This window comes from Ornithodoros turicata, chromosome 3 (genome assembly GCF_037126465.1).
Source record: "Ornithodoros turicata isolate Travis chromosome 3, ASM3712646v1, whole genome shotgun sequence".
NCBI lineage: Eukaryota > Metazoa > Arthropoda > Arachnida > Ixodida > Argasidae > Ornithodoros > Ornithodoros turicata.
Genome location: NC_088203.1, coordinates 70,683,796 through 70,705,741, shown reverse-complemented (window position 1 = coordinate 70,705,741; position 21,946 = coordinate 70,683,796). Strand labels below are relative to the sequence as shown.

General features: G+C 47.8%; 2 long non-coding RNA genes across 2 annotated transcripts; both read left to right on the top strand.

The window, feature by feature from the left end:
* The first annotated feature begins 3,825 nt into the window (after positions 1–3,825).
* Positions 3,826–5,606, top strand: LOC135387279 (uncharacterized). The gene is made up of 4 exons (XR_010421007.1): positions 3,826–4,081; positions 4,920–5,219; positions 5,317–5,345; positions 5,551–5,606. It is a non-coding gene; the product is annotated as an uncharacterized LOC135387279 (long non-coding RNA).
* Positions 5,607–7,395: 1,789 nt separating this feature from the next.
* Positions 7,396–8,472, top strand: LOC135387278 (uncharacterized). The gene is made up of 3 exons (XR_010421006.1): positions 7,396–7,480; positions 7,565–7,753; positions 8,394–8,472. It is a non-coding gene; the product is annotated as an uncharacterized LOC135387278 (long non-coding RNA).
* Positions 8,473–21,946: the final 13,474 nt, after the last annotated feature.

Genomic DNA, 21,946 nt, shown 5'->3' with positions numbered 1-21,946 from the left:
AACGGGCCATCTTCCAGCAACAACGGAAGAAACTTTACTGGCGCAGCCGACAGGATGCTCACCTACGGAGAGTTGAACCATCCGGACGGACGGACGATATTTCGAGCCGGAACAACAAGGGCATATCAGCGCAAGACAGCGGCAGACCATCGGAGTGTCCAGGAAACTGAAGGGACAGCTCCAGTCATCGCCAGGATCCCAGCTTTGCGAAGAAAACCAACGACCAGCAGCAACATGGAACAACTTCGAGGCAAGTTAGTCGGAGCATTGCCGGCTGCAGCCGTTGGAGCGGCTGTGACCAGAAAGCAGTGCTAGCCAAGCCCAGAAGCAGCTCCGCGACGGACAGCGGAAGCTAACTGCAACGGACTGCAGTGAAGGTGTCTGTGCCAGCGACGAGTAGCAAGGACAGCCCAGAGACCCAAGCAGCGATGACGCGACATTGTAGCGGCAGCATCACCGGGGCCAACTGTGTTCTTGGATTGTTGGACAGAATCTCAACGCATCCTCCGGAGTCAAGATACACGAGGTAGGTGTTTTGTTGCTGACATCCCGTGTGCACTATGATCGAGGCTAGTAACGAGCGTAGAGACAGGGAGATGAGGAGTAGGAAGGAGCTATAGAAGTAGATGCGGCGCTTACGGACGCCATTGTGTATGAGCGCCGCGTTCTCAGTTTCGGCGCACCAGTCGCCAAGAAGTGGAAGGTTTTGGATATGAAACTCAAGCTGGCGCAACTTAGGGCCTACAATTCTCGCCTGTCTCAGCATAACGAGCGACGGGAACAGGTCAGTGTATGTTCAAACGAAAAGTTTGTGGATATCAGGAACATGCTGAGCAGATTAAAGGAGCCGTAAACAGGCCATAAACATTTCTGAAATGATGATACCACATGAAAGAACGCATCTCATAATACCCAAATATACATTTCATTCGGCTCGTGCCAGCTCATTAACCCGTATAACTGCTTTCAAAGATGAGTAACCAGCGAGCCTCTCTCCACAACGCATACGTCACATGGCTACGTAGCGTTTTACCGTCCAATCGGGCGGCCCAGCTGCGCACATGACGTTTCAAATTACCAGCCAATAACATACTTCGTTATCAGCTGTGAGTCGGAGCGCTCAGTTTGTTTGTGTGAAACGACGTTTTGCGCTCAGTGGTTCCGAAATTCAACGACATGACATCTTCAGCATCTCCGGCTGGCGCAAATGTCAACAGCTGGGCTGCTATCACATGACGCGATTCGAACCCGGGTTCCTCCCAGTCACGACGTGACATGGCCAGCACGCTATCCACTGTAACACGCGAGCTGGTGACGCGATGCCGCGTGGATCAAATCAAAGTACGGCAGCCCAGTTGTCGGAACCATTCGAAGATGACGAAGATGTTCCACCGCGCACCTGCCTAAGATTCCGGAACTGTAGTCCGGGATATTCATTCGCGCAGGTGGTGTGCTGCGTGCTACTGCCCAGAAAACGTAGTGCGCGTATGATACCTAAATTAAACGCATTTCTTTCTCAGTTTGAGGCTGTAACTGTTTAGATTTTGAATAGAAGAGGATTCACGCTCATCTAGTCCAATTCCGCATTTGAAATAAAATCATATGTGGAACACTCAATCGTAATTGGTGGGGAAAGCGCTACGTCAAAATGACGTAAAGTTAGAGCGCGGGGCGGAGCTAAAATGCGAAAGAGTGCAGTGAATATTTCATCCGTATGCAAGCGCCTTTTGTTTTTGAGCGTTAGTAATTGCAAGGAGTTTTCACTGACTAAGTTCCAATAATATAACACAAAGAAATGTGCACCTTTTGTACCTGTTTACGGCCCCTTTAAGGGTGTCCCTTCCAAAAATGCCAGAAAATGAATCATTGGTAAGCCAATGGTTAGGAGACGTAGAAAGGACGTTTGACGACGAAGGCGTTCCTGCCCAGTGGAAAAGCGGGATTTCTGTACCCGCTTTCAAATAAACGGGCCGAGCAGCTGTTTGCGGGACTCTCATCAGACAAGGGAAGCAACTTTCCGGCATTGACACAGGCTGTAGTAAAGCGGTCGATGAACACTGATCTGGTTGTCGTTAGACAAGCCGAAAGGCGGGACACTAGTCAAAAAGAACCAGAGACAGTAGCAAAGGAAAGGCCTTGTCAAAAGCGCACTGATAGCAACGATTGTTCCGGCGCATGTAGGAGCATGCCAGAAGCAGAAACGAGGGCTGAATGCCCGGGGAATTCTGATGATCACTGTGCCTCTGTAGAGGCCAATGATCGGTACGACAACGTCACTATAAATCAGTCATCTAAAGACAACGACGTTGCGAGGACGTCCAGTGTAAACGGTACTGACAGAGTCGTCCCAATGGGAGATAATCACGGAACAGGAACCGCAGCGACACCAAAGGCAGAACATGGCATAGAATTGACCGTGGTTAACTTGGAAGGCGCTGAAGTGTCCCTAATCAGTGTGAGGAATCACAACGTGCCGCCCACAGGCCCTGAGTTTGGGAGAAGTCAGACACTGATTGACTTCGAATCACGGCCAGCTGGCGGGCGTGGCACGAGCGCATGTTGAGTTCCAAGTGGCAAACGTGCACGAGAAGTAGCTCCCTCGCGAGATTCGTGGGAGAGGAGTGTCAGTGATCATACATGTATATTACACAGGACAGTGTTCGACACAGTAGATTAGAAGCAAAGCATATATCGCCCGTGGTATTGTTGATCGTAGTGCACTTCGGGTTGGGCAATGAGGCACCTACACTGTTAAAAAAGACCGTAAATTTACGGAACGGCGCCCACGGAACCAGAGCTTCTCTTTTTCATTGCTGCTCCAATTCCGTAGCGGCGCATGAACCGTTGCTATCCCGTCGTCTTTTCCAGGAATGAGTAGAGCAATATCGCTGAAAATGAAATATTTTGTTCAGACCACGTCACGGTTATACTAGCAGAAATATGGAAGACGATACATGTCTTCAGCGAAGCACATATTTACAGTTTTTAAACGATCCAACAGTGATATCGCGATATTCGGGCGTAACTTTTTGCTCGGATGAATGTGGCAGGCTCAAGGACATGGAGGAAGGAAACACAGGAGCGGCCGTTTCGAGCAGATTTCCGTGGGACCCCTCTGGCGGTCGCTCCTGTCAAAACCGACATTACTTCCTGTCCACCACGTGATCCTCTCTAAAGTTTCGGTTTGGCAACGCTTTGTTGCTCGCGCTGCTTTTTGTGCTTTTATGCTTTTCCAAAGTCATTTACTCTTAAAATGTGAACACTACTGCAAAAACAACGTACTGTTAACGTGTTCTTACCGCGGTTGCGGCTGTGGTTCAACAGAAAACAGCTCTGCCACGGGAATAGGTTTCATTCGTAAGCACGTACTTGACCGGTTGTTTCGTACCCCTGTCTGTGAGAGAGTCATCTTGAATCGTTCCTTTGCAAGCTGCCGCTGTGCTACAGCTGCAGATTCGATTGATTTGCTCCATTGTTGTACAAATTTGATTACTGGCATGGTTTACCACTTCAGCAACAAACACACAAAACGTGCCCACGTCGCCACGCAAACATCGCTGCCACGAATGATGTTTCTAGTCCCACGTGGTTGTCCTGCAGACCCTGACACCGGTACCGGTCTTGTAGGTAAACCAAGAGTAAACCTCCGAACACACACAAATAAAGCGTGCGGCGTTCATCACAATGCAGATATCTGAGCTGCAAGACAATCATGACTCCCGTCGTCTGCTGTGACAGCTGGCCTGCGCATGCTCTTGGGGTCACGTGAGCGGTCACATGGTAGACAGGAGCATCCCAGAAAGCATTGCGAAGCTGGCACGCCCGTCTCGATGGCAAAAAGTTGGAAGGGCCGCTCCTGTGTTTCCTTCCTCCATGCTCAAGGACGCCGGCGTCTCGCCGTCAGCAAGTGCGCAACGCGGAGCAATACAGCATTGTCACCTGAGCCGCTAACTGGAAGCCCGCGAAATTCTTTCCTCGTAGACCATGTCGTAGACGCATGAGACGCTCCGTGAAGTTTTAAGTGTTTGGAAGTGCATCTAGTGTTTGGTCTTTGGCCGACTGTACCCCCCGCAAAGCAAAGGTGAGTTGAAACTCTGTTTCGTTGTTCCACTGCTATACCAGGTCAAATAAGCACCACTTGTAAGCATGGTTGAAAAAATTGTTTCGTTGCAGACGCGTTTCAGCAACGGTGTGCAACAGCAGGAGAGCAGTGTCTGTGTGCGTCACTGTGTGTGGATCATAAGTAGAAACGTAAAGAGTTGCCTAACGTTCAGTCGTTCAGGGGGAGGCTACTGAAATAATTTGTTTTGCTGTGATCTCGCACTAAAAATTGATCAATGTTGTGACTCTATTTTCCCCCTTGGAACTGGAGTAAACAGAATTCCTCTGTTGTGGAAGGTTCACCTGAAGGTGTCCCAATCTCCAAAGTGGATATCATTCCGATATGGCCTGTTATACTTTCCATTGAAATCTGTTGCATTTGCACTATAGGAAGGCCTCCTGTCTGCAAAATTGCAATCCTCTACAGTTTACAATTCATCAAAGAGGTCACATTTCACAGTCTTTCCAGACAAATGTACCTTTCACTAGTCAAAGCGGCGTCAAAATTTTCACCAGTAACAGTTTCCTGCTCGCACAGCTGAAGGCTGTACATAAATGGATCCCGTTTTTGCACTCTCTTGGTAGGTGATATACGGGTGCACTTTGTTCCTGCAGAAATTTTCATCTCGTCGAGCTCTTTTCGACCATCTGGTATCAGATGAAGATTTTGCAAGTGGTGTTCCTTGCACCATAGAGGGACGTAATGCTGCTTCTAAGGACTATAGAACCAATTCCTCCAGGTGTCATCCTGACGAAATGCCAACACATTCAACACAAAAAGTATTGTCTCAAAAGTTTTTCTCTCTGCCTTCTTGCAGCCAGCAGTGTGGACAGTGAGGAAGCACATATTGCACGCTGAAAACGTCACCTCATCACAGATGCATCGTGCACTGTGAGTTGACAGCCCCTTCTTGTGTGCTTCGACAGTCACTATTCATGGGACTCAACATACAACAGGACACTATCTTGTGGTCTATAGAGACGAGTACAACCTGTGCTATGGGAAACTGTTACACATCTTTGTGGAAACTGGCCCGGAGGTGATGCCAATTTTTCTTTTTCGCATGACGCCATCAAGCTTCCTACTAGACCTCAGGCTATACCATCTTGAATCTCAGGTACAAGTGAATATTGTTGTGTGTGACCCTCAGAATTAATGGACAGTCATCCATATTCAGCTTATGAAGTAATAAACTCTATTGTTGTCTCCCTCAGGATATCACTGCTCAACCATGATTATGGAGGTATATATAGTCTGTTTAACCAAATTTTTGCAAAATATATACGATACTTCTGGTTTCGCTTACTAAGTTCTAGTTTTCTGACACAGAAAGTGCCATATGAGAGGTACATATATTTCCCTATGCGTGCTACAGTGATTGCTCTATATGTGTGTGGTTTTCAGAGCTTGCTCAATGCTGCTGCTTTTTCTCTTTCTTTTTTTACTAGACGTTTCTGAAGATCAGGAGTAGAGAACATGTCTTCAGGAGCGAATCAGAGTCAGACTTGTACACGTTACCGAAAAAAAAGGAACTAAATACGTTACCCGTTACCAAAGTAACAAAAGGAACGCGTTCCCGTTACTCGACAGTAACGAGTTACTTTTACGTTACCATGCTATTACAGAGCCACAACCATGTCAAAATTGACACGTGCTTTATTTGGTCCGACAATTTCCATGGAATTCACTTTGAAGAATAGTTGGTACGCGAAATGGCCATCGGTTATTTTTGGTGCGTTTGCTCGAGAGAGCCTGTGTGGCAAGACTGAAAAATTGCTGTGGAAATGCATGGTTGCATCAAATACAGCCACATTTGTTTGATGCATGTGTTGGATGCGCCTGACTAGTAGCGAGGCTGACTTTCCTTCTTTTGTTGTTCTGTGAATTCAAGGTCAACAGCTGCTTTTATTCCCTTATTTTGGCACCACGGTTAGGAGGCTACACGACGTCAGCGCGATATTGTGCGTTTATGATCAGATAAATATGTGATATATACGATATGTTCTGATAAAACTGATAAATGCTACAGCAACGTCTACAAGCCGTTGTATAAGCTGGTACTTTGCATGGCTAACCTTTCTTTTCGTTCAGTAACAACACCCCCCCCCCTCCCTCCCGTTGTTAGCCACCAAATCAACAAAGGTTCTCTGGCCTCACAACACGGCATTGGCTCCACGAGGTATTCGATTGATTCATGGAAAGCAGTGCCTTTAACGTGTAATCCTCGATACGGTAACTGCTACAGCTAACTAAAATATTCAAGACGCTTACCTGAGCACGCTCCTCCAAATTCGAATACGACGAGTGGGATGCACTCGGCCATTTTAGTTTGGGAAGGCAAAGAAGACACTAAAATACTACATTCCCGTCACCTTTTGCCGCCTTCACCCTGAACGTCTCGTCCAACCCAGGCCACACTCACGTGATTATCGTCTGTGCCATCTTATAATCCAACGAGTGATCCTCAGTGGAGCCCACAAGTGTGGAGGTGGGAGCGAAAATACGGGGACTAAGGTTTCTTCCCGGGTTACGCTGCTAGGTCAATGACGCGCGTAAGCTGCATATCATAAATCCGGGATTTTGTGGTCCACGTCCGGTGGACCCACTTTACAACAACACGGCGAATTAGCAGAGATTGACAATGCCATCTCAGGATCCGAGTTTCGGCCAGCTTAGTTACTCTAGTATATCCATTGGCAGCTGCTTGGAGATAACACCCACACACCACACCCACAAACAAATCCAGGGTATTTTTCCAAGAATGCTTTCATTGTCAATGACACGACCCGGAAGTGTTGCTGCATTCGTCATGCCGGTCACCTCAGGACTCAACAAAAGAATGACTGTCGACCAGAGGCTCCCAGGAGCTGAACATCCAGGTCAGGTCACCTCGTGTTAGAAGCGTAGAGATTTCGGGAATTTCCACATACTAACTGACCATGTCGTCCATGTTGAAGCCGAGCATAAACGAAGGAAAGGAACGAGTAACGTGAGTAACGAGTTACCGATTTTTGTAACTGAATACGTTATTAGTTACAATTTTCAGAAAAGTAACTAGGTCGTTACTTCGTTACCGAAAAAAGTAACTGGTTACTGGGTAACGAGTTACTTGTAACGAGTTACGTACAACTCTGATCAGAGTTGCTGTGGGTCAGCGAATTTGTCAGGAAGGCGACATACAGGTATGGCACTTTTGTTATAACGTTTATAATGCTCGTATGAGCTTCAATTGCATTGTTGTTCTAAAAATCTTTGTAACACCAGTTATTTGTTTCTAGGTGCATTTAATGGATGAGCTATCACTTCGCTGTGTGGTTGCTGGTGCTGAGAAATGCCTCGATGACATTTTCATTGTTAAAAATGGACTATGGAAACAAGGTATAGTGCATACATCTCCAGATGCCACTTTGCCCTCTTGCTTGGGGCTTTAAGTGCCATTTTTTGTTTTGCTTTCCTGTTTAGATCAGTCAACATGTGTGAGTGCACCTTCACCAATCCCACAAATGCCTCTGCTCTCACGAATTTATTACCCTTGGGAGAGCCTCAGCAAGACAGTACTTGATGCATTGGAAGCAGACAATGTTCTGCTTCCCTCTCAACGACAGGAAGTGGCACACATGGCAGCGTCATGGCCCTGCATATCCATTGTAGGTAGGAGGCACTCCTGATATTTATTCACAGGTATATTTGCTGTTTGCATGGCTTACCTGGATAGAGTACAGCAGATATAAAAAAAATGTTGTGACATTCATTGAAATGTTGTAGGAGAGCATATCACATACTGGTAAAATATAGCATTTTGAAACTCACGTGATGTAGTAGAGTAACAAAAAACTGGTTTGGAAGGTTAGATATTGCTCTAGCTTAGATTATCTGCGGGCCTGTCTCGCAAGAACCCTCCTTATATTATACTACATATTTACTCGGCTGGTACGATACATACTGCAGTAAATACAGCAGGTGATGTAACACATACGTATAGCAGAGGCCATATCAACTGCTAACCTTTCAGAGACATTCATATGCTCCGCATATGGTGGTGTCTCTGGCATGCTGAACTATGCTCATAAGCATGTTTCACGGATGAAAAAAAAATCCTATCTATGTGCTCAGAAATTTGTTGTGCCACTTGCAGTGGTGGACGTGTAGTGTTCTTCATAAACTTATTTGGAATAGTTGGTAGAGAAATGGAGTGATTGTCCTGATCATTACACCATGTGAAACTAAGAATATTTCATGCAATTATTTTGAATACTCATAAGGAAATTTTATTAATTGGTTGTGATTTTAGGCACCTGGTTGGTATCATTGAGAACGAAGGGAGCCAGCAGGCATAAAAAAATCAAGAGGGCTCCATACATAAATGCGTGAGGCAGTGAGGGCAGCAGATGAATATAGCAAGAAGTGGGAACATGTAAGTTGTAAATGCTTCCTACGAGCATATTACATTTCTTTATTCATCAAATAATTTAATTTGTTGTGGAAGTATTATGACTAAGGAGGCTCAGTAATACTTTCTTTTCTTTTCAGCTCATGTGATACATAGCGGTCAAATGTTCCACCACCAAAGTCATGCACAAGTTATTTGTAGTCTTTCCAGTAATTTCAAAAATAAAGGGTTATTATTGAAAAGCTATCCTCTCTGGACACACAAAACATGAGAATTGAACAATTAACAATGAAACAAAATCTCTGGACATCTCGCATTGATCATAAGGACTGTAAAGGAAAACAACAGGAAACCAGTTAGCATCATGGTCGACAGCATTTATCCCTGTTTTAAAGCGGAATCATCGTTTCATTACTGCACAGGGCCCCGTCATTATAATTAGTGAATTGCTGTCGTAATGAAGAGGCACATCACGAGTACAGTTTCCTATACTTACTGATATATAGCAGTACCTTGCCCAAACGGCACTTCGGTGATGATGTACTATTTACTGAGTGGTAGCCGTTGGCAGTTCACAACAGACTCAACACCGTTTTTCTCAGTTACGGGTGCATTCCTGTACATTCGCCATCTACCATCAGAGCCGTAACGGAAGACTATGGGGACTTGGCTGGCATCAACGGATAGCAGCATTCGTTCCCGTTTTGAAACGGAATATTTTCTTACAGTGTATAGAGTGCAAGTGTAGTGGGACTTTGCTTGTGAACTCTACCTTCAGTTACGTTTGTACTGTACAGTGTCGACGCTTTGCAACAGAATGGAAGCGACTTCGCATTTGCTTTATGTAATAACCTATGTAAGAGTTGTACATTTTAGAAACCCCGCGAATATTGTGCATTTCAAACTCAGTGCAATAGCCACCCGACAGAGACTCGGGGAGGGCACGTTGGACGGGGGACACTTGACGTCTCAGGGGGTCTTCGCGACCAGATGCTCGCTGTTAATAAATCAGTAGAGTGGGCCAAGGAAGATGCACTGTCCAAAGTTGCATGGTGCACGGGTTGACAGCTTGGTCCGTTACCCATAAGTACCGAGTAGTGGGCGGACAATTAGGAGGTGAGTGGTTCGGTCTAAATTCAAACTAGGCCAACCATGAGTTGGAGATGTTTGGACCGGGCTTCTGGGATTGGTGTTTGCTGGCGGGGGGTTGTGTCTCAAATGTCACCCTTTTAAGCGGAGGACACACGAAAATCCGTGTGTGGAAGCCACAACGATTTGATGAAGACGAGGCGAAAGCCCCGTGACTTCAGTCGCTATAGTATTGTCACGAAGCGAAATGGGTCGGCGAGTCGTCGAATAAACAGCGAACGGTTTATTAGACTACTTGGTAGCAAAACACAAGAGTGATAGCTCTCTGAACACAAGTGAGTCCAAAGAATGAATGCTCCATCTTGGAGCGCACAAGCATTTAAGCGTCGCGCCGAAAAGTCTAGAAACAGCACGTGCGTTTGCCAGAGAGCAGGCGATGTGTCTGGAAGCTTCTTGCTTCTTCAGCATGCGCCGGGATGAGATGTACCGTTTCGTGCCTGCCCTGGAAGTTTCGCGATGATGATTCGTGGCATTGCCCCCTCCGTAGACGAGGCATCGTCTCGATGCCGTTTCTTCTCCTTTTTTTTCATGTTGTTTCCTTCCAGCCAGTCTTCAGCGCTACCTGCTGTAGTACGGCTTGAGTCGAACGACGTGAACTATTTCAGTCCTCGGGGGTCGTCGAGAGGGAACGCTGCCCTCAGGTACCACTTCGTAATCCAGGTCGCCAATGCGTCGAAGTACTTTGTATAGGGACCGAAGTACCGCTTCAGTAGCTTCTAGCTCAGGCCTCGTCGTCGAATCGGCGTCCAAACCCATACCAAGTCGTCTGGACTGAAGCGTACGTCTCGTCGGCGCAAATTGTATCTTCTTTCATCGACGCGTTGTTGTTGACCAATCCGTAGTCTGGCCAGCTGGCGGGCTTCTTCTTCTCGCTGTGTGAAGTCCAGAGCGTCGTTTTCCACATCACTGGGTTCGTGGGGCAGCATCGCGTCTAGCACAGTCGATGCGTCATGGCCGTGTGCAAGGCGGAACGGTGTGAATCCCGTTGTTTCCTGGACAGCCGTGTTATAGGCGAACGTGACGTAAGGCAGTATTTCGTCCCATGTCTTGTGCTCGACGTCGACGTACATCGAAATCATGTCTGCAAGGGTTTTGTTTAGGCGTTCGGTGAGTCCATTCGTCTGCGGATGGTACGCCGTTGTCCTCCGGTGAGCGGTGTGGCTGAGTCGAAGGATTTCTTGTGTTAGCCTGCTTGTAAATGCCGTTCCCCTAACAGTGATTAAGGCGGTCGGAGCTCCGTGCCGTAGTACGATGTTCTCTATGAAAAACTTCGCCACTTCTGTTGCTGTGCCCTGTGGAAGTGCCTTAGTCTCAGCATAGCGTGTCAGGTAGTCGGTGGCGACGATTATCCAACGATTTCCGGAAGACGAACGTGGGAAGGGCCCGAGTAGATCCATCCCAATCTGCTCGAACGGCGCCGACGGCGGTGCGATTGGCTGAAGGTACCCAGAAGGTCGTACCGGCGGCGTTTTTCGTCGTTGGCATTCCCGGCACGTCCTTACGTAGTGGTGTACGGTCTTGGCCAGTTTTGGCCAGTAGTACTTTTCCCTTATTCGGGCCAGTGTCCGGCTGTATCCCAAATGACCTGATGACGGTTCGTCGTGGCAGGATTCAAGAATCTCGGTGCGCATGTCCCCAGGCACAACGAGAAGCCACGTAGCGCCTTGTGGTGCGTGGTTTTCTTTGTAGAGAACACCATTACGTAGGGAAAAACTTGGGAGTGATCTTCTGAAGATGGGAGGAACATTGTCGGCGCGGCCCTGCAGATAGTCGACGAGTGTCTTCAATTCGGGGTCGTTATACTGCTTGGTAGACATGGTAGTCGCGTTCATTAGACCGAGGAAGGCGTCGTCGTCCTCGAGGCTGTTGTCCTGTCGCTGGAGTGGTGCTCGGGACAGGCAGTCGGCGTCGTTGTGTTTTCTTCCTGACTTGTAAGTGACGGTTACGTCATACTCCTGTAATCGGAGGCTCCATCTCGCTAGGCGTCCTGAGGGGTCCCTTATACCAGCCAGCACAGAGAATGGTGGTCTGTTACCACCTTGAACGGCCGTCCGTACAGGTAGGGGCGCAACTTTGTGATGGCCCATATGAGTGCAAGGCACTCTTTTTCGGTCGTCGAATAGTTCTGCTCTGCCTTGGTTAGCCTTCTGCTTGCGTAAACGGTGACACGTTCGACGCCGTCGTAAGGTTGAAGGAGCACGGCTCCTAGACCATCGTTGCTTGCGTCGGTGTGTATTTGTGTTTCGGCTTTGGATCGAAGTGGGCAAGCACGGGTGCGGTCTGTAGACGCGTCTTCAATTCATCAAACGCCTGTTGCTGGGCTTCACTCCAGATAAACGTGGATCCGTCCTTCGTGAGGGCATTCAGGGGTGACGCAATTCTTGAAAAGTTCGCAATGAACCGTCGGTAGTAGGCGCAAAGGCCAAGAAAGCTTCAAACGTCTTTCACGTTAGAAGGAACACGGTAATTTGCGATGACCGCCGTCTTCTCGGGGTCGGGGCGTACGCCGTCGCTGCTCACGAGATGGCCGAGAAATCTGAGTTCCTTGTAGCCGAATCGACACTTCTGAGGCTTCAACGTCAGCCCTGCAGTTCTGATAGCCTCGAGGACTTGCTTTAGCCGTTCAACATGTTCTTCGAATGTTCTTGCGAAGACGACAACATCGTCGAGGTACACCAGGCAGGTTTGCCACTTCAACCCGGCGAGAACTGTATCCATAACACGCTGGAACGTCGCTGGTGCTGTGCAAAGGCCGAAAGGCATAACCTTGAATTCGTAAAGTCCATCCGGAGTGACGAAGGCAGTCTTCTCACGGTCCCGTTCGTCGACTTCAATTTGCCAGTACCCCGTCTTGAGGTCCACGGAAGAGAAATATTTTGTGTTTTGAAGGCGATCGAGCGTGTCGTCGATGCGCGGTAACGGGTAGACGTCCTTCTTCGTTATCTCATTGAGTTTCCGGTAGTCGACGCAGAACCTGAGTGTTCCGTCCTTCTTCTTCACTAGTACCACCGGCGATGCCCACGGACTGGTCGATGGCTGGATAATGTCATCTCTTAGCATCTCTTCTACTTGCGTTCGGATCGTTTCTCGCTCTTTGCAGGAGACCCGGTACGGCATGCGATGAATTGGACGGGCCTTTTTGTCGGCGATGATGCGGTGCTTCGCAATGGGCGTTTGTCTTACTTTCGACGATGCAGCGAAGCAGTCACTGAAATCGTTGAATATCTGGAGAAGGGTTTGCTTTTGAGTTGTATTGAGTTGAGGGTTGACGTCGAAATGTTCGGCCTCGTGCTCCGTGGTGACCGCGATGCGAGCAGTGTCCATCAGGCAAACATCCGTGGTGGAGTATTGGTCTACGATGACGGCTATCTTCGTGCCGTTCGCCAGGTGTTGTGGCTCCGGGCGAAAATTTGTGACCAGGAGTTCGAATATTCCGTTTCTTACGGGCACAATTCCTCTTGCAATCCCAATTCCTCGTTCGAGGAGAAGTTGCGTGTTGCCTTCAGCCAACAAACAGCCAGTCGGTGCTCTCTCGCACGTAGCGGTCACAAGGACTGACGACAAGGGAGGCAGGTTGACGTGCTGAGTTGTCACGGCGGTTACGTCCGTGTTTGCGCGTTTCTCCGGGGTTATTCGTGCCCACCACTTGTCTTCTGCTGTTTCCGGCGTTTTAAAAGAGATAACTCCATTTGTGAAGTCGATGATTGCTTCGTTTTCGACTAGAAAGTCCATTCCGAGTATTACATCCCGTGGGCAGTTCGGCAAGACGGCAAAGCTGACGACGTACTGGATGTCACGCACTTGTATGACTGCCGTGCATCGGCCAGTCGGTGTTACGACGTGTCCACCAGCAGCTAGTGCCGATGCTAGGCTCATCCCACTTCGTTTGCACCTTGCGAAGCTTTTTAGCCAACCTACCACTTATAACAGAGTCGTCGGCTCCGGTATCGATTAACGCAATCATCTCATGGCCGTCGATGTGTATTTTCAGGTTATTGGTAACTTTTCGAGCGTCGTGTTGGTGCTGCGTTGCTGTTCGTCGAGTTGGAGGAATTGTAACTTGTCGTCAGTCCGCAGCTTCACCTCCCGGAGCTGCAGTCTTCAGTTTTCCCGGTTAGGGCTGCGCCACACAGGTCGTCTTGCCGGTGACGGTGAACGTGCTCTTCCTGGCGACCTGCTGCGGTGGGGGACGCTCGGGGACAAGTCGCGTCGCGAGCCAGCAGAAGCATTCTGCTGCCGTAGATAGTCTTCAATTGCGGCGGGGCGACTACCGCGCTGGGGGCGGGGGGCGTCGGATGAAAAACCGGGAAGGCCAAGTCGTCGGTAGGGACATCGGCTATAGACGTGGTTGGCCTCTCCGCAGTGGTAGCAGAGCGGTCTGAAGTCGGGAGTCCGCCAAACGTCCGTTTTGCGAAACGGCTGAGAATGTGGCGGGACGCTCGGAGTAGGTTGGATAGGCCGAGGAGGCGTCCAACGGTTTCCGTAGTACGACGGACGAGTAGGTGGCACCTGTCTCACAGCGGCGGCGTAGGTTGGTCTCGGTACTCCGGCGTGGAGGTTGGCGGTTGACGATGTCTGGATTGCCTGCTGAACCTCGTCCTTGATGATCGCACCGATCGAAGACAAAGGGTCTCGAGCCTTCTCAGGACAGAGGAGAGCTCGTACTTCTTCGCGTACCACCTCTCGAATCAGCTGTCTGAGCGATCCGACGTCGAGGCCAGCCGTCGTGGAGAAAGCCTCGTAGCCGTGGTGTCGTTCGTTGACGGTAGCGCGAGAGAGCAGGGTCCTCTCAATGCGGACGGCTTCGTCCAGAAAAGCGTCGGCCGTGGCGGGTGGATCCCGGGACAGGGCGCGAAAAATTTCTTCTTTTACGCCCCTCATGAGTCGCTGAACCTTCTTCTCCTCGGATGCTTCGGGGTCAGCTCGCCGGAAGAGCCGCAACACATCTTCGACGAAGCCTGTAACGCTTTCGTTTGGCAGCGGGATCCGTCTCTGGAGCAGATGTTCAGCGCGTTCAGCTCGTTGTTGAAAAGCGAACGCCTCGCGGAGTTTGCTTTTGAAGACGTCCCAGGACGTGAGCGAAGTCTGTCGGTTCTCGAATCATGTCTTCGCGGTGCCTTCCAGGGAGAAATAGACGTTGACGAGGTTCTGGTCGTCACTCCAGTTGTTGAACTTGGCGATCCGCTTATAGTGGTCGACCCAATCGTCCACGTCGTCGTGATACCCCCCCTGAATGTCTTCGGCGACCGTGCAGGGGCTATGGGCGTGGCAACAGGTTGCGCCTCTTGGGTACTGGTCTCCGCAGTCATCTTCTTCTTGCGTTTAGGGGGTTCTAATGGACCGAATTCTGCAGGCAGACCAAGCTGTCTTCTGCTTTGTCGCAGTTGGTCTTCCAGGCCGTTGGACAAGGAATGCCCCGCACCTCCACCAGAAATGTCACGAAGCGAAATGGGTCGGCGAGTCGTCGAATAAACAGCGAACGGTTTATTAGACTACTTGGTAGCAAAACACAAGAGTGATAGCTCTCTGAACACAACTGAGTCTTGTATATAGTTATGTAAATAACTAAATAAAGCCCAGTTATTGTTTGAAAATACCGCCTGTCGGACGTCTCTTGGGAATATCTCCGATCTGTGAGCTACATCAACGGACCATCTTCCAGCAACAACGGAAGAAACTTTACTACCTACAAATTGAAATATTGGTTTTGCATCTCTCCAAAGCATTTGACCGTGTACGTACCCTATAGAAAGCTGACACCTAATACCAAGATCATGGATTGGCTTCGGGACTGATTCCCTGTATGATCGAACCCCATACACCTGGGGTATACGACAGGAGTCCGTCTTGAGACTTTTGATGTTTCTTGTCTATACGCACGATATGTTAAGTACGGTAACATTAATTGTAAAGCATGTTTATTCGCTGATGACTGCGTAACATATCGCGCGATATATTCCGAAAAACATAGGGCTGTCTGAACGTGCGTCCTCAATATGCCGGTCGTTCTCTCTCTCTCTCTCTTTTTCTTTTTTTCGCTTATGGCTCGCCTTACTCTCCTCATATTACGCACCTTTGCAAAGCAGTTTAGAACACATCAACGAGTGGTGTTACAAATTGCAAATCAATTTGAACACTGACAAAACTGTGTCTATGCTGTTATACAGGGTGTCCCAGAAAACGAGTCATTGAATTATAATAAAAAAACTACACCAACTAGAGTCATGCGGTCAATGGCATTTGTTCTTACTTGGTTTTTGCCACCTCCTCATATGAATGTCGTATAACGTAAGTTTAATTATGTAAATTTTTGCGAGCTTAAGTCGGAAATTTGCCTAGTAAAGGTCACTTTTTTACCCCTCCAATGTGAAGAGCGTGTCTAATTTAGTCAAATTAATGATAATTGACAGGGATATTCAGGAGCTATCCCATCGGAAAAAATAGCCGAACATCATACTATACGGAGGTCGCACAGAATAACGCACTATGAATTTTTCAGCGCAATCTTTGTCAGTCCGACGAAAGGAGGTTGGAAACCCAGCCCTCTCCGACATCGCAGAAAGAGATAAAACGTCCGGCTTAAAAAAAACGGCTTATCGCGTCCGACTTTCGCTGGGATTTTGCTTTCCCTCTCCCAATTTTAGGAACTGTTACTTTTTCTACTATCACTCTGTGGGCTGGCTTCGGAACCTCCTTTCGTCGCACTAAGAGCGATTGCGCTCAAAAAGTCATCGCGCGCTATTGTCCGGTGCTCCAAAAAGCATGATATTCGGCTATTTTTTCCGATGGAATAGCTCGTGAATATTGCCACGAATCATCATCGCGAAACTTCCAGGGCAGGCACTAAACGGTACATCTCATCCCGGCGCATGCTGAAGAAGAAGCAAGAAGCTTCCAGACACATCGCCTGCTCTCTGGCAAACGCACGTGCTGTTTCTAGACTTTTCGGCGCGACGCTTAAATGCTTGTGCGCTCCAAGCTGGAGCATTCATTCTTTGACTCAGTTGTGTTCAGAGAGCTATCACTCTTGTGTTTTGCTACCAAGTAGTCTAATAAACCGTTCGCTGTTTATTCGACGACTCGCCGGCCCATTTCGCTTCGTGACAATATCACTGTGAATTATCATGAATTTGAGTGTATTCGGCACGCTCTTCATATTGGTGGGGTAAAAAAGTGACCTTTACTTGGCAAATTTCCGAGTTCAGTTCGCAAATATTGTTACATAATTAAACTTGGAGTACATGACATTCACATTAGGAGGTGGCAAAAACTAATAAGAACAAATGCTGTTGACCGCATGATTCTAGGTGGCGTAGTTTTTTTATTATAATTCAATGACACGTTTTCTGGGACACCCTGTATGTAGAACAAAGGCTTTGCCAACATCATAGTATACTTGCAAGGGAGCTTAGTACAAATATCTTGGGGTCGCCGTCCCGTCCGATTTTAGATGGAATTTTCACATGCGCTTAATAGGCATCACAGTCAAGAGAAATCCTCTGCTATCTCAGAAGAACACTTCATTATGCTACTGCTTAGGTCAGACTACCGGTATATAGAGCACTCGTGTTACCGATCGTCACGTTCGCGAAGGTAACTTGGGACCCCTTTGCTGCGTCTCTTTTGCGGGTTGCTTTCGAATTGTCGCCACTATACGAGTGTATTATGTGTATATATTATATAATTAATGTACGTTCCCTACTCCTTCCCAGGTCCCTTCTGGGACCAGTATTCTGAAATAAATGTATAAATCGTTATATTTTCGTGTCGTCCCCTTTGTCTCCGGATTCCTTCCCTCTACTGACTGCTCATATGCAGACTGTAATCAGCAATTCTATCGCTTCCGTTGGTTAGCTGCAGTTAACGTATATCTCACGCTTATAGCCCACCACCGACTTAAACATTTTTATCACAATCCCCCGCCCAAGCAGCACAATGTACTGAAAGTGGAGTGCAATAGGGGTGGACAGTATGTGTCTTATCAGTGTTCTTTAGTGTCAGGAGTCTGTTCAAGGCCTTCCACCTACCCGTCCACCCCTATTGCACTCGACTTTCAGTACATTGTGCTGCTTGGGCGTCACCGGACCTCGCAACCTGGAAGGTAAAGGTCGCTCAAATGAAGGGAACGATGAGCACATATCACGAATATCACTACCCAAAGGCAGAACCGGCTGCTCGAACACGTCTTTATCGTTATCAAAGTACACGTGTCCGAGACCCGAGTCCTGATAGGGACGCGCCGACGAACGTCAGCACTGATATCTGGGTGTGCCATTCGTTTGCTCCTGCAGGTGACACTCAAGGGGCATTTTGCATGCAGAGCAAAGAAAAGGCACGCTCATGGCTTAACGGCAGGTGTGTAATCACGTGACGAGTAGCGCTGAAATGAGCCGCGAGAGGCGATTCTGGCGCCGAGCAGAGCCGTATATTAAAAGGGAGTCTGGCCATTAATGGGTCATGCCTATACCTGAAGCTCCACCCACTTTTTCAGCTTTCCGACCAATGAAGTCTTGAAATATGGGGCGCTATCAATAAGCCTATCCTCACTATTTTCCCCCCTATCCAACATGGGCAGCGCCATTTTGGGTGGCAAGTGGATTGGATGGGATTGAAATGGATACCACTCGCAATCTGCAAAAGTAGTGAATTGTTGGTGCAAATTCGAAAAGCGCCACCTAGGGAGCGTAAGGCACGTCGGGAATTGTCGTCTGCTTCCGTCGTTGTACCGCTGCCGGCAGAACCACCTGCTGGGACACGTTCTGTTGTCGGTATGATTTTTAAACAAATCTACATGAATAGTTGGAATATAAGAGGCAAGAATGTTTATATCCATGAAATCCAGATGTTAAATATAAGATTGTACAGCACAGCACCGTTTTTGTTATGATTTCGTTGTGATCGCCGTGTTCACTAGGCCTAACACCGGTGACAAAGCGTATTATTTTCAGTTGGATAGCGATGGATGAGCATAAGTTGAAACTGATTTCCGATAAATTTATATTAGGATGTACATTTGCAGCGTAAAATCAGGTTAGTCTGTGAAATTTTTTTGTCACGAAATCCCCGCTTCACTGTGTTTGTTTTTGTCGCCATTTTGGGTGGCAGTATGGTGTCATGGCGACCCCCTTGGTAAAAAGCAAACCAATCAGAGGAACGAAACTGTGATTGACAGGTCGAACCTCTTTTTGTGACTCCTCCCAATGGCCAGACTCCCTTTTAATATATACGGAATATACGGCTCTGGCGCCGAGATACGCTTGGCGCCATCTCTCGGCAGGAACATCGGCGGGTACATATGACAACCGCCGAACGGCTCACCAGTACTTGTAGCCCACCATACTCTCCCCCATGCGCGATAGAGATCAGTGGGGCCGCTCCGGCTGGGAGACTCTTTCCGGCTGTAGTTCGAGTCACACAGGCTCCGCCTCATGGCGTGCGTCATATGTCACGTGAGGAGGGACAGAGAGAGGAAGGGAGAGGCGGGGAGGTAAGATTGGTATGTGCACGGCGGCAGAACTGTTTGCAAATAGGGCAATTTATGCGATTTTTTGGGAGTTCTAACTTCAAAAAAGGTATTAAGAGCGGTTATATGTACGTAGCCCGTCAGACTGAGAACACGATAAACATTCCGTTAAATTAACGATGAAAGATGAAAGTCACTGAAAAGGTTAGCCAGCTGTAGGACTCGAACCCACATCTTCTCTTCTCTTTCATATTCCGTTAAATGTTCCGTTGAAACAGTCAGCACTCTAGCACGTCATGAAATATTATTTACGCTGTTGCCTGTGTACTGCTGTCCGAGGCGTGTTACCCCATTACGGCTTCACGAATTCAGCATTATGTATTCGATGCACGGCGATTTTCACATTTATCTTACTTCACGAAACAGTATAGATTATCATGGCTATGTGTAACTTTTGTACGTGTAACATGTTTACTCTCATATTAGCCTCTGTTAAGTAGGGTAGGGTAGTGAGGCTACCAGGGGTAAACATCGCACATCATCATAACTTCTCTATAATTTATTATTGTTGTTGTACGTGCTTCCGAATTTCAAGATATAGATATTAACAAGAACAGATACAGAGTCACAGATACAAAAATCACATGTATATTGCTCTCAGTCTATTCTTTTGCTCTTTTATTTTATTTTATGTTTCCAGCGATTTGAGCACACATTTCAATCACACATCACAGAGACAACTGCTTGCTCATACCTGTCGCACTTAGTCTAAATTGTGTTATACTGCAGTTGTCCAGGTGTTGAGGTGACGTGACAGAAGACGAAAGTTCAGGGAGTTCAGAACAGTTCTCTTGCGATTTGTAGTTGTTGATTTCAAAATTTTCCGAAGTTCAGCAGCAGGCACTTGTGTTGCCGTTCGGCAAACACTGATCCCCATCTTGCGTTTCCTCCCCTTTTTTATTTGGTCTAATAAATATATCCCCCCACTCAAAGAACACACGCGGTCCTGAGGATGTCCCCAAAGTGTCATCGTGTCCTCGTCCTTCGATATGAATCCGCAGAGCGTCCCGAGGACGATACTCGCGGACTGTCCGCGAAGAGTCATTCAAGTACGTCCTGTGCGTGTCCCTGTGGGCAACTGACTGGATGAGAAATATTTTGTATAGTTTACCTGCGAAGATTCCCCAAATACTGAGTGATACATTTGTTTTGTTTTTGGGGTCGATCTCTGGGGCTGAATGGCATTTGTCATAAACGAAGTGCGGTCCTCTGTAAGATTCCTCATCCCAGAAAAATGTGACTGTCTACGACACATGGAGCATTTACCGCGAAAAAGACAAAAATGCGCGATTCTTTTGCACTGTTTTTGACCTCCCAAGGTCCCACCGAATGCCTCAAACCAAATGGAGTAAGAAACATAGGATTTGCATTGATGGGGAGTTAATACTCTAAGCAATTCCTCGTTTGTTGTATTATTTGTTTGCGTAATCGAATTCAACTTAGTAGTTCACCCTTCGTTTTTTGTTCGGAAGTGACTAAGGCTCTCAAATTTACGGGAGGACGCGTAACAAGCAATAAATAGTATCTGTTTCTGTTCGGAGGGAAAGTCCAGTACCTTTCGAAGTAAGTTTCTCGGACATAGTGCTCCTGGAAATCTTTGATATTTCTTTCTGCTTGCTTTTTAAACCGCCGCGCTCTTTGTCCGTTATGAGAAATACGCTAAACAAATAAAAAGCAGCAAACGGAAAGCTGGTGACTAAGGTTGAGCAAGTGCCGGAAAGAGAAGAACGGCCTTGTACTCAAAATGGGCCCCATTTCGCTAATAAATAAATACATAAATCAACACAATGAGATATCCTGTTTTGCTCCTAAAACCTTACTGGTGGTGTTTTGGGGACACTTCCTGAGGAGCTTCTGGGGATGGCCCGAGGCGTTGCATTTTAACGGTTTTCTGACAAACTGAGGACCATACGGGGATGTCCGAGGGATGTTATTCCTGTCCCAATTGAACATCCCTGGGATGACCTGAGAATATCATTGTGTTCTTGGGGTCTTGCCCGCGAAGACTAGTGAACGAGTTACTCTCCTTCTTGCAATCTGGAAAGATATGCTTGGTTTAATAAACGAACAAAAGCTTCCCTTGCCGTATGAATTATTTTGAGTGACAAATACCCAGCGCTGTCATCGTTCAGCTTTCCTACTTTACCCGGGGAAGCGGTGAAACTTCAGACACTTCCCCGTTTCGCTCGAGAGGAAGAACCACCTGTATGCACTCAGTGTAGCGAACCTCTGTCGGTTTCACACAAACTCATCTCATGTCCAGTAGTGCGCGTAAAACACATTTACCTTATAAAACTACGAGCACATGTCCACATTCCACATCTCTCCGCAGCTAGAAGAGTCCCCAGCGCGCGGGCAGAAGCAACCTTCTCACGTGACATATGACGTTCGCCGAGAGGCAGAGCCCGTGTGACTCGAACTACAGCCGAAAAGAGTCTCCCGCTACGGCTACGGCCGCTCCTGTGTTTCCTTCCTCATAGGGAGCCTCCACTCTCCAGCAGCAACCCATGGAGGCTCCCTACTTCCTCAGCCTTCCTCCATGGTATAGTATATATCTATATCACGCCGGATACTTCCAAGACCGCCACTGGCGGCGCTGTCTGTCGCGACGGAGCAGCGCGCCCCCTTTAGGTGTCGCACGGTCACAGGAAAGCGCGCTACCAATGCACAACGTTCTGGGTACCATTCTTCACACGCCCCTAATAAATACATACATTTTTCGGAATTTTAATTACACTCGTTTTAAATTTCGCCATTTAGGGGATTTAAAGGCATTGCCGAC